The sequence below is a fragment of the Amblyraja radiata genome, chromosome 4 (genome assembly GCF_010909765.2).
Source record: "Amblyraja radiata isolate CabotCenter1 chromosome 4, sAmbRad1.1.pri, whole genome shotgun sequence".
NCBI lineage: Eukaryota > Metazoa > Chordata > Chondrichthyes > Rajiformes > Rajidae > Amblyraja > Amblyraja radiata.
In genome coordinates this window covers 52,630,068-52,642,167 of record NC_045959.1, presented here as the reverse complement: position 1 = coordinate 52,642,167, position 12,100 = coordinate 52,630,068, and the positions used below count along the sequence as shown (strand labels likewise).

At 48.0% G+C, this 12,100-nt stretch overlaps 1 protein-coding gene across 5 annotated transcripts in view; it reads right to left on the bottom strand.

The window, feature by feature from the left end:
* Nucleotides 1-12,100, bottom strand: part of LOC116972101 (cadherin-7-like) — a 291,858-nt gene that overhangs the window by 147,397 nt on the left and 132,361 nt on the right. Inside the window, exon 1 of one of the 5 annotated variants that reach the window (XM_033019445.1) lies at nt 7,659-8,264. The exons of 3 other annotated variants lie outside the window; for them this stretch is intronic. The gene's annotated coding sequence lies outside the window, so the exon portion shown is untranslated. Of the gene's footprint in view, nt 1-7,658; nt 8,265-12,100 lie in introns of those variants that run through there. One more of the 5 variants, XM_033019444.1, reaches the window with a different exon arrangement.

The window sequence follows — 12,100 nt, the reverse complement described above, 5'->3', positions numbered from 1 at the left end:
CTACACTAGCACTAACATACTAGGGACAATTTACAATTTTACCAAAGCCAAATAACCTACAAACCTGCAAGTCTTTGGGGTGTGGGAGGAAACGGGAGCACCTGGAGAAAACCCACTGGTCACATGGAAAACGTACAAGCTCCGTACATACAGCACCCATAGTCAGGATCGAACCCGGGTCTCTGGCGCTGTAAGGCAGCAACTCTACTGTTTCACCACCGTGCTATTAGCCATTTTCCTGGAGCTATTATCCCATAATCCAGGCATCATTCTGGTGAACCTTCTCTGCGCTCTTACCAAAACTTCAACATCCATCCTATACTGGGGCGACCAGAATGGCACATACAACATCCCAATGCATCTCCTGGCTATGGAGATATTAAGCTGCAATCATTCTTGTACAAAAGAAACCCAGGGGCCAAAAACTTACTCCCATGAATAACAGTGTGTCATAGTTTGGCCCATAGCCAAATTTATTCTCCATTTACAGCCCAATGACTTTTAGATCTCGTTGTTGTACCTGCCTCAACTACTTCCTTTGGCAGCTCATTCCATATACACTCGCCAGCCTATGTGTGAAAATATGTATCCTTCAAGGTGCTATTGAATCTTTCCCCTCTCACATCAAAGCTGTGCCCTCTAGCTCTTGATTTTCATGCCATGGGGGATGTGCATCCACCCTATCTGGTAATGACAGCCATCATCACTGTCCATAACACCGCCTATTTTAGTGCCATTTGCAAACTTACTAATCATGCCATATACAGTTACTTCCAAATCGCTGATATAAACCACAAACGGCCCAACACCAATCTCCACGGCACACCACTAGGTACAGGCCTCCAATCGGAAAAACAATCTTCCACCATTGCCACCTATCATTGAGCCAATTCTCTATCCAGGCTGAGGAAGGGTTTCGACCCGAAAGGTCACCTATCCATGTTCTCCAGAGATGCTGCCTGGCCCGTTGAGTTACTCCAGCTCATTGTGTCCTTCTCTACCTAGTTATCTAGCACTTCCTGGATCCCATGTGAACTAACCTTTCAGAACAACCTTATCAAAGACCTCGCTGAAGTTAACATAGACCACATCTATGGCATCTTCCCCCGTCAACCTTCTTAGTTACAATCAAATTCGAGAGACATGATCCCCCCCACACAAAATCATGCTGCCTATCCCTAATCAAACCGTCTTTCCAAAAACATATACATCTTAGACACAAACTGCTGGTGTAACTCAGCGGGTCAGGCAGCATCTCTGGAGAGAAAGGATGGGTGACATTTCAGGTCAAGTCATTGAGTTACTCCAGCATTTTGTGTCTACCTTCGGTATAAACTAGCACCTGCAGTTCCTTTCTATACATATATATCTTATCTCTCAGGATCTCCTCCAATAACTTGCCTAACAGAAGTCAGACACGCTGAATGATACGTCTCACGTTTTTCTTTGCTGCCCTTCTTAAATAGAACCACATTAGCCACCCTCCCGTCTCCCACCACCTCACCCAGTAACAGCCTGAAGAAGGGTCTTGACCTGAAACATCACCTATTCCTTTTCTCAGGACAATAGACAATAGACAATATGTGCAGGAGTAGGCCATTTGGCCCTTCGAGCCAGCACCACCATTCAATGTGATCATGGCTGATCATCCTCAATCAGTACCCCCTTCTCCCCATATCCCCTGACCGCTATTTTTAAGAGCCCTATCTAGCTTTCTCTGGAAAGCATCCAGTGAATCTGCCTCCACCGCCCTCTGAGGCAGAGAATTCCACAGACTCACCACTCTCTGTGAGAAAAAGTGTTTCCTCATCTCCGTTCTAAATGGCTTACTCCTTATTCTTAAACTGTGGCCCCTGGTTCTGGACTCCCCCAACATCGGGAACATCAGGATATGTTGTCTGACCCGCTGAGTTTCTCCAGCTTTTTGTGTCTACCTTCGGTTTAAATCAGCATCTGCAGTTCCTTCCCACACAACAATGAAACTGGGGTACATGCAATTACATCTCTAGCTTCCCACAGTGTCCTTGGAGATACATGAGCAGGCCCTGGGAGTTTAAATAGTGGTCTGTTTTTTTAACTAATGATTTACGATTTTTAGACTTTAGACTTTTGAGATGCAGAGCGCAAACAGGCCCTTCGACCCGCTGAGACTGTGCCAACCAATAATCACCCTAGACATTAGCTCTATCCTACACACCAGGGACAATTTACATGTTTTTCACTGAAGCCAATTCACCTAGAAGCCTGTACGTGGGAGGAATCCGGAACACCTGGAGAAAGCCCACGTGGTCACAGGGAGAACGTACAAACTCCGTACTTACAGCACCTGTAGTCAGGATTGAAATTGGATTACTGGCACTATGAGGCAGCAATGCCACCACTGTGACACCGTGTTGCCCTTGAAGGCTAATTGAGAGACAATAGGTGCAGGAGTAGGCCATTCGGCCCTTCAAGCCAGCACTGCCATTCAATGTGATCATGGCTGATCATCCACAATCAGTACCCCATATCCCTTGACTCCGCTATCTTTAAGAGCTCTGTCTAGCTCTCTCTTGATGGAATAACCTGCCTCAACTACTTCCACTGGCAGCTTGTTCCGTAAACCAAACACCCACTATGTGAACAAGTTGCTCTTCAGTTTTCTATTAGCGGTACAGTTGGTAGAGTTGCTGCCTTGTAGCACCAGTGGCCCAGGTTCGATCCTGGCCTCGGGTACTGTCCGTGTGGTGTTTGCACATTCTCCCTGTGACCACATAGGTTTCCTCCAAGTTTCCTCCCACATCATAAATAAGTGCTGGTTTGTAGGTTAACTGGTCTCTGTAAGTGTGTTGGGAGTGGATGAGAAAGTAGGATAGCAAAGAACAAGTGTGAACAGGTGATCGATGGTCAGCATGGACTCAATGGGCTTGTTTACACACAGTATCTCATAACAAAACGAAACTAAATATTTCCCCTCGCAGCTTAGATCTCTCCCCTCTCCCCTTGGCGGCATAGCGGCACAGTGGTAGAGTTGCTGCCATACAGTGCCAGAGACCCATGTTTGATCCTGACTACGGGTGCTGTCTTTGTACATTCTCCCCGTGCCCTGCGTGGGTTTTCTCCGGGTGCTCCGGTTTCTTCCCACATTCCAAACACCTACAGGTTTGTTGGTTTAATTGGCTTTGGTAAATTTGTAAATTGTCCCTAGTGTGTAGGATAGTGTTAGTATGCGGGGATCACTGGTCGGTGCGGACTCAGTGGGCTGAAGGGCCTGTTTCCATGCTGCATCTCTACACTAAACTAAGCTAAACCTTTCTCCTCTCACCCAGGGGTATGGAGGTGTTTGGGAGTCATCGCTTAGTTCATTGAAGGAGTCAGTATGGGTACGAAGGATCAAACACCTTCTTTTGTAGCATACCACCCCATATTTCTATCAGCTACACACCACTGACATTATTGCAGGGCATGGGATTGTGCAGTAGAACAGCACACAAACAGGCCATTTGGCCCAAACAGTTGATGCTCCACATAATCTAAGACCTATTTCATTCAAAGAACAGGCAGCATTTTGTGTCAGGACCCTTCTTCTTTATGTCACCTGCACATTCCCTCCACAGATGCTGACTGACCTGCTGACTTCCTCCGGCACTTTGCATTCTGCATTAGATTCCAGCATCTGCAGTTCCTTGCATCTCCAGACCCTTGCTAGATATGTATTCCCCTCCCCCTATGTTGTTGCCCTACTGAAGTGTATGTTCCACACACTAACAGTGCTCCTCAAATTCATTCCATACAGAGTCTATTGTTCTATACATCGTTCTCTTTGATGTAACCCAGCATCTACAGTTCCTTCCCACACACTGTTCTATACAGACTGGACTGGCACATCAGGCAACACAGTCCACAATTGAGGTCCATTCATCTTTGTACCATGAACGGTGATTTGCACCATCCATTACTCTTAACAACTAAGCTTAACAAGTTTATGTCATAGGAGCAGAATTAGGCCATTCGGCCCATCAGGTCTACTCCCCCATTTAATCATGGCTGATCTTTCTTTCCCTCAGCCACATTCTCCTGCCTTTGCCCCATAACTCCTGACATCCTTACTAATCAAGAATCTCTCAATCTCTGCCTTTAAAATATCCAAAGACTTGGCCTCCACAGTTGTCTGTGGCAATGAATTCCACAGATTCACCTCCCTTTGGCTAAATAAATTCCTCCTCATCTTCTTCCTAAAGGATCATCTTTTTATTCTGAGGCTGTGCCCTCTGATTCTAGACTCTCCCACCAAAGTTAGACACAAAATGCTGGAGTAACTCAGCGGGACAGGCAGCATCACTGGAGAGAAGGAATGGGTGACATTTCCGGTCGAGACCCTTCTTCAGACTGGTCTCGACCCAAAGAGGGTCTCGACCCAAAACATAACCTTTTGTCAATGCAGCGTGCAAACACATCTTTCCCATCCATTGTAATCATGCTTTAGACAGGAGTCCGGTCAACACACAGAACACAAGCAGCTACTCAATAAAACACAAAGTGCCAGAATAACTCAGCTGCTTGGGTAGCATCTGAGCAGGGAATTGGATAGGTGATGTTTCAGGTGGGGTTCCTTGGAGTCATAGACTCATGGAGTCATAGAGCCTGAAAACTGGCACTTATAGCCCAACTTGCCCATGCCGACCAACATGCACCATCTACACTAGTCCCCATCCGCCTGCTTTTGGCCCATATATCTCTTCTGCCCTATGCATGTACCTGTCTATATATTTCTTAAACGTTGCGATATTACCTGCCTCAACTACCTACTCCAGCAGCTCGTTCCATACACCCACCACCCTTTGTGGAAAAAAGGTTACCCCCCCAAATTCCCATTAAATCTTTGCCTCCCTCACCTTAAACCTACGGTTCTTGCTTGCCTATCTCTGGGCAAATTACTCTGTGCGTCTACCTGATCAATTCCTCTCATGATTTTTTACCCCTCTATAAGATCACCCCTCATCCTCCTGTGCTCCAAGGAATAGAAACCCAGCCTGCTCAAACTTTTCCTATAACTCAGGCCCTCAGGTGTGTCTTGGGACACTTTTTCAGGCTATTTTGGAATGGGTTAAAAGCAGCTGATTACCTAAATAAATAATTAACTAACTAACTCCTGACTAACTAAGACCTCCCATAGGAATGATCATGCCTATAGTAGAATAGTCGTTGCACACAATTCATGTGCGTGTATTATGGTGGTGGGGGGGGAGATTTATTAGGAACCTGAGGGGCAACTTTTTTTACACAAAGGGTGGTGGACATATGGAACCAGCTGCCGGATGACGAGGTGAGGCAGGTGCTACCACAATGCTTAAGAAACATTTAGACAGGTACATGGATAGGACAGCTTTAGAGAGATATGGACATAAAATGCTGGAATAACTCAGCATCTCTGGAGTAAAGGAATAGGTGATGTTTCGGGTTGAGACGCTTCTTATATGAGCTAAACGCAGGCAGGTGGGACTAGTGTAGATGGGGCATGTTGGTTCGCTAGTTGGGCCGTAGGGCCTGTTTCCACGCTGTATGGCTCTATGACTCCATGTACATAATTAGACGTGACCTGAAATTTGTGGGCAATCTAGGAAATCAGAATCAATCTAGGAATTCTAAAGAGGGAATTGGATAAGCAGTTAAGAAGAAATAATCTGCGGAGCGGCAAGGGAAGGGCGGAGGGTGGGGGGAGAGGAGACTGGAACTAAAGAGACTGCCCGCCGAGAATACTCCCGACGGGTCGAACGACCTCCTTCTACGCTCCGACCAAGTCACCAGGAATTCTTTACAGCTCCCACACACGCGCACAGAAATAACCTGTGACTTCTCTCCAGGCCATACAAGCAGTCTCTACATACAGCCAGAGCGATCTGTATCGTTGCAGTTTGCAAAATATATTCGCACTTCCACATGCGCTAGGATGCAAGAGGCGTTCTCAGACACAGCGCACCGCCAGCCCCACACCACAATTATTTTACCACCCCGGTTATCATTAACTCCCTGAAGAACACAGACAGAATTCAAAACTCCACGGGAGGAATAGTGAATGGAATTGAATTGCTAATTTTTTTTTTAAATCATAAAACGCTCCCAGCGCGAAGCTGCGTTTGATTACTGAGTTATTTTTTAAGATGCGTGGTGTATGCATTCATTCTATCTATGGTCTGGTCCCAAGCGCGCGCGCACACACACACACACACACACACACGCACACATACACACATACACACACACACACACACACACACACGCACACATACACACACACGCACACATACACACATACACACACACACACACACACACACACATACACACATACACACACACACACACACATACACACACACACACATACACACACACATGCACACACACATACACACACACACACACACACACACACACACGCACACATACACATACTCATACACGCACACATACACACACACACACGCACACACTCATACACGCACACACACACACACTCATACATACACGCACACACACACACTCATACACTCACACATACACACGCATATGCATACGCATACACACACAGATATATACACACGCGTACACACACACGCACGCACACTCACACACACACAGAAACACGTCGAAACCATAGAGTTCATATAGTCATAGAGTGATACAGCACGTTCGGCCTGATTTGCCCACACCGACCAACATGCTCTACCTATGCGAATCGCACCTGCCTATGTTTGGCCCGTATCCCTCTAAACCTTTCCTATCCATGTACCTGTCTAAATATATCCTCAACGTTGAGATGGTACCTGCGTCAACTACATCACCCCGCTGCTCGTTCCATACACCCACCACCCTTTGAGTGAAAAAGTTACCCCTCAGGTTGCTATTAAATCTAACCCTCCCCCCCCCCCCCCCCCCCCTCCCCCTCCCTCCCTCCCGCTCCCCGCTCCCCTCACCTTAAACCTATGTCCTCCAGCCTCTAGTTCTCGGTTCCCTTATTCTGGGTAGAAGACTCTGTGCGTTTACCGGGTCTATTCCTCTCATGATTTTGTAAACCTCTTTAAGATCATCCCTCATCCTCCTGCGCTCCAAGAAACAGAGACCCAGCCTACTCAACACCTCCCTGTAGCTCAGGCCCCTCAAGTCCTGGCAACGTCCTGGTAAATCTTCTCTGCACCCTTTCAAGCTTGACAGCATCTTTCCTTCACACATCTTTAGTAACTGGGACAGCAGCTGCATTTCTATGTACAATATCGCTCTCCATACTTAACAGACCATTCAGTCCCGGGTTACACAGAGATAAAAGGGCATTCGCCCCCCCCCCCCCCCCCCCCCCCCCCCACGAGCACAAGAGTTAGCAAGTGAGGGGTCTGAAGAAGGGTCTCGACCCGAAACGTCACCTATTCCTTCTATCCAGAGATGTTGCCTGACCCGCTGAGTTATCCAGGATTCTGTATCTTCGGTCTCTTTAATAATTTCCCTCTACCCCTGTTTAAACTCCCCCTCTTGCCGATAACTGACAATGGCGTGAGGGGGGGGGGGGGGGGGGGGGGGACACGGGCTCATTGATGTTTGCAAATAAACAATCGGAGGAATGGCCGAGTTTATTTAGCAGCGTTGTGTCCGCAACTTCCAACGCGAATTCTGCAGAGACTCACCTGTACTGGATCAATAGCGGTGTGGGATTCCCCTGTATCCTTCTTCCCTTAGCAAACGGCTCCACGGTTGGTCAGCCTCGAAGACAGTCAGAGGGAGGAAAAGCAGGGGATCGAACTGATTCCTAACCCCAGCGAGGGTCTCTCAAATCAAACGCGCAGTCAGCGTAGACGCCGCAGAGAGCGGAATACTAATCCCAGGAATCGGAGAGGGATTGATACACGCGAGGCGTCCCACGCTATCAGTCAAATGCGATGGAGAATAAAAAGTGGCTCTTTATTAATCGCTCTACCCACCTCTCAAGTCTCCGGCGCAGGAGCGGCGACGGAGATTCAGGTCCAGGTCTGTCTGTCTGTCTCTCTCTCTGGCTCGCCAGTCCGTTAAAGTGGCTGCCAGACCAGATACCAACTTGCACCGGTTTCACTCCGCTCCGGGCTTGGCCGCGCAACGCACAGGACCGCTATATGTGTGTGTGTGTGTGTGTGTGTGTGTGTGAGTGTGTGTGTGTGGAAGCCAGCGACTGCTTTAACCCAGGCAAAGCCGGATTTCACCAGGGATGGGAGGGGTAGGTAGGTAGGTGAGTGGGTGGAGATTGTGAGAGAGATCCCGAGGGGTGCATACACACTCAGACCCCCCCGCACCCCTCCTCCTTTCCCTCCTCTCGCTTTTTTGTCCCTCAACCTTGACCCAACAGCGACCAATAATCTAAACAAAGGCAACACAACGGGGCCATTCTGTGAACTGAAAGACAGATGGATTATTTACAGAATGGTTTGGGGAAGGGAGGGGGAGAGAGGGGAAGGAGGGCGGATGGGAGGGGGAGAGGAGAGGATGGAGGGGGAGAATGAATGGTGAGGGAGGGAGAAGGGGAGAGGGATAGAGGAGGAGGGGAGGGGAGGGGAGGGGAGGGCAGGAGGGAGGGAGGGAGGGGAAGAGCGGAGGGAGAGGAGGGCTGGATGGGGTGAAGGGGAGAAGAGAGGGGAGAGCGGAAGGGACGGGGGGCTGGCGGAATGGAAGGGAGGGGAGGGGGAGATAGGGGGAGGGAAGGGGAAAGGGAGGGGAAGATGGGGAGGGGGAAGAGGGAAGGGGAAGGAGGGAAGGGGGAGAGAGGATAGGATGGAGAAATGATGGAGGAGAGATAAAGGAAAGAGGGAAGATGAGGGGAAGAGGAGAAGAGGTGAGGGGAACGTTGGAAGGGGAGAAGGGTGAGAGGGAGAGAGACGGAGGGGAGGGGAGGGGGAGATTTGCATTTGAATACAGCTAACCATTCCAAAGACCATACGTATTATTATAAACCAAAGCTTGTCAGAGAACAAGTGATCAATTGAACTCCTGAGGCATGCGAGTCAAAGTCACATAACTAATCAGGATTTACAGGTTGCTCGCTCCAAGAATTTCGTTTTTTCCCCCCTGCCCATTGTTTCTGGGACGCGAGGGAGCTGGCAGGTTGTAAACACCGTCTGTCCCGACCTAAATACACTGGGGGTTTTGTTGCAAAACTTGAATACGCCTGCCCTCTCGTTTACGACGTGGAACCCGGCACTTTCCCTTGATGATATTCCCTTCCCCTGAGCCAAGAGTCAAGAGCCAAAAAAAAAATCTGTCACATCAAAGGAAAGCTACGTCTACCTGCGGTGTTCGTTAGCACCGATCTCCCTCCTACCTTCGCCCTGCATCCACTTCTCCCAACAGCCGAGCGCCGCCGAACCAGCGCGTTGGGAAAAAGCAAAGCAGAGAGCACGTTTCAAGCGGTTTCGCAGCGAAGCGATCAAAACGCATTTCAGAACGGGCCAGCGCCTATTGAGGCTTTGCTCTTGCCTATTTATTTGTCTGGTTGTTTGTTTGTTTATGTATCATAGAGTGATACAGCGTGAAAGCAGGCCATTCGACCCAACTTGCCCTTACCGACCAGCATGCCCTATCTACACTCGTCCCACCTGCCCGCGTTTGTCCCACATCCTTCCAAACCTGCCCTATCCATGTACCTATCCAAATGCAAATCGGAGGAACAGCACCTCATATTTCGCTTGGGCAGCTTACAACCCAGCAGTATGAATATTGATTTCTCTAATTTTGAGTAACCTTTGAATTTCCTCTCTCTCAGTCCCCTCCTACTCCCTAATCATCCTGCTAGTTTTACTGTTCATATCCCTTGGTTATCTCCTCTTCCACAGCCAAGAATCTGCCATTGTCGGCTCCACCTTTTCTGGGTCATTTGAGGCTATGATTTGTTCTGTATCCTTTCACACCTCTAGTTTCCCTCTCCCCTGACTCTCAGTCTGAAGAAGGGTCTCAACCCGAAACATTACCTATTCCTGTACTCCAAATAATGCTGCCCTGATACGCTGAGTTACTCCAGAATTTTGTGTCTATCTTCTTGAGTGTACCTGCTTAAACTTCGCAATAGTACCTGCGACTGAACATTTTTATGTTGCTTATTATGGATTTTACAGAATAATATATTTACATATCTGTTGTGCTGCTGCAAGTAAAAATTTCATTGTTCCCTTTCGCAACATATGACAATTAAAAACTTCACTCTATCAATGATCGAAGGGCTGCTCCATGGTGCAGCTGGTAGAGTCACTGCCTCACAGCACCTGACATCCCAGGGTTCGATCCTGACTTCGAGTGCTGTCAGTGTGGAGTTTGTATGTTCTCCCTGTGACCGCGTGGGATTCCTCCGGGTGCTACGGTTTCTATGCACGTCCCAAAAGACGTGTGGATTTGTAGGTTAATTGGCCCTCTGTAAATTGCCCCTGGTGTGTAGGGAGTGGATGAGAAAGTGGGATAATGTAGAACCAGCATGAATGGGTGATCGATGGTCAGTGTGGACTCGGTGGGCTGAAGGGCCTGTTTCCATGCTGTATCTCAAAAATTTAGACTAAATGTCTAGTGTTCAGGTGAGAGGGTGATGCACAGATTTGTAAGTTAATTGGTTTCTGTAAATTGTCCCTAGTGTGTAGGATAGCACAGTGATCGCTGGTCGGCACAGACTTGGTGAGCCGAGGAGCCTGTTTCCGTGCTGTATCTCTAGACTAAACTAAACAATCCCTTTTCAGAAGTGCCCGTAATACAAGCTGCTTCAGTGTACAGCAGAGACTGAAGCCTAGCTGGAAAGATTAAGGCATTCTAAAAACAATGGTGTAGATTGGGAATGTGCCAGGTTATTCAAGGACTCTCTAAGAAATGACAAAATGGAAATGCTGCAGTAGATTGCAAGGAAAGAAAAATAATGGTTTCTTTGGGAAGTGATAGAAATGACAGCACATTGCAAGTGCCACTGTCCTACAATTGTGGACATGCAATGAATGGACATGCTATCTCATGGCTTCCCGGTGATGATTCTTATAGAACCTTCCTTTGCCTAAGCTCCCAGTCAACTGCTAGATAATCGCAGAAACTCCAGCAATGGCTGCCTCGCCAACAGTCTGTCTGTCCCTTTCTTCTTTGTTGTTTTTTGAGTATGTATTAAATGTATGTTTTTTTGTGTTCTTTAACTTGTTTTATGTGTGGGGTGGGGGAGGAGGTTGGGAGAAACTTTTTCGAATCTCTTACCTTGACGGAGGTGGGATTTTTTTCCGTATCGTATCTCTGTCTGCACTGCGGCCTAACATCGAGGAGTTGGCGGCCTTTGTTGGAGACCGACCGGGAGCTCCACTGATGGTGCATGTGGACTTAACATCGTGGAGCCCGCGATCCCTTTGCCAGGGGTCGACCTCTGAGCTCTGCCGCGGGTGCCTGCGGACTTTAACATAGTGGAGTCCGCGGTCTCTGGTCAGAGACCGACTTCTGGAACTCTAAGCCGTTGGTTTGTGTGCCCCGCCCGCGGGAGAAAAATGAGGGAAGAAGATTGGACTTTATTGTCTTCCATCACAGTGAGGAATGTGGGGAATCTGCTGTGGTGGATGTTTATGGTGACTTTTATGTAGTTGTGTATCTTGTTGCTTTTTTTGGTATGGCTGTATGGTAATTCACATATCACTGTACCTTAATTGGTACACGTGACAATAAAAGACCTTTGAAACCTTTGAAACTCAGATCCACATGCATTCTGATTGCACTCCATGCATGCATATTGGAAAAATTCCACTATAACGAACGCGTTTAGCTTTGTTCAATTTAGTTCAATTTAATTTAGTTTAGTTAGTTCAGTTTACAATGTGGAAACATGTCCTACGGCCCACCAAGTCCATGCCGACCAGCGATCCCCGCACACTAACACTATCCTACACACACTAGGAACAATTTACAATTATACCAAAGCCAGTCAGCCTACAACCTGTACGTCTTTGGAGTGTGAGAGGAAACTGGAGATCCTGGAGAAAACCCACGCAGGTCACGGGGAGAACATACAAACACCGTACAGACAGCACCCATAGTTAGGATGGAACCCGGGTCTCTGGCGCTGTAAAGCAGCAACTCTACCGCTGCACCACCGTGC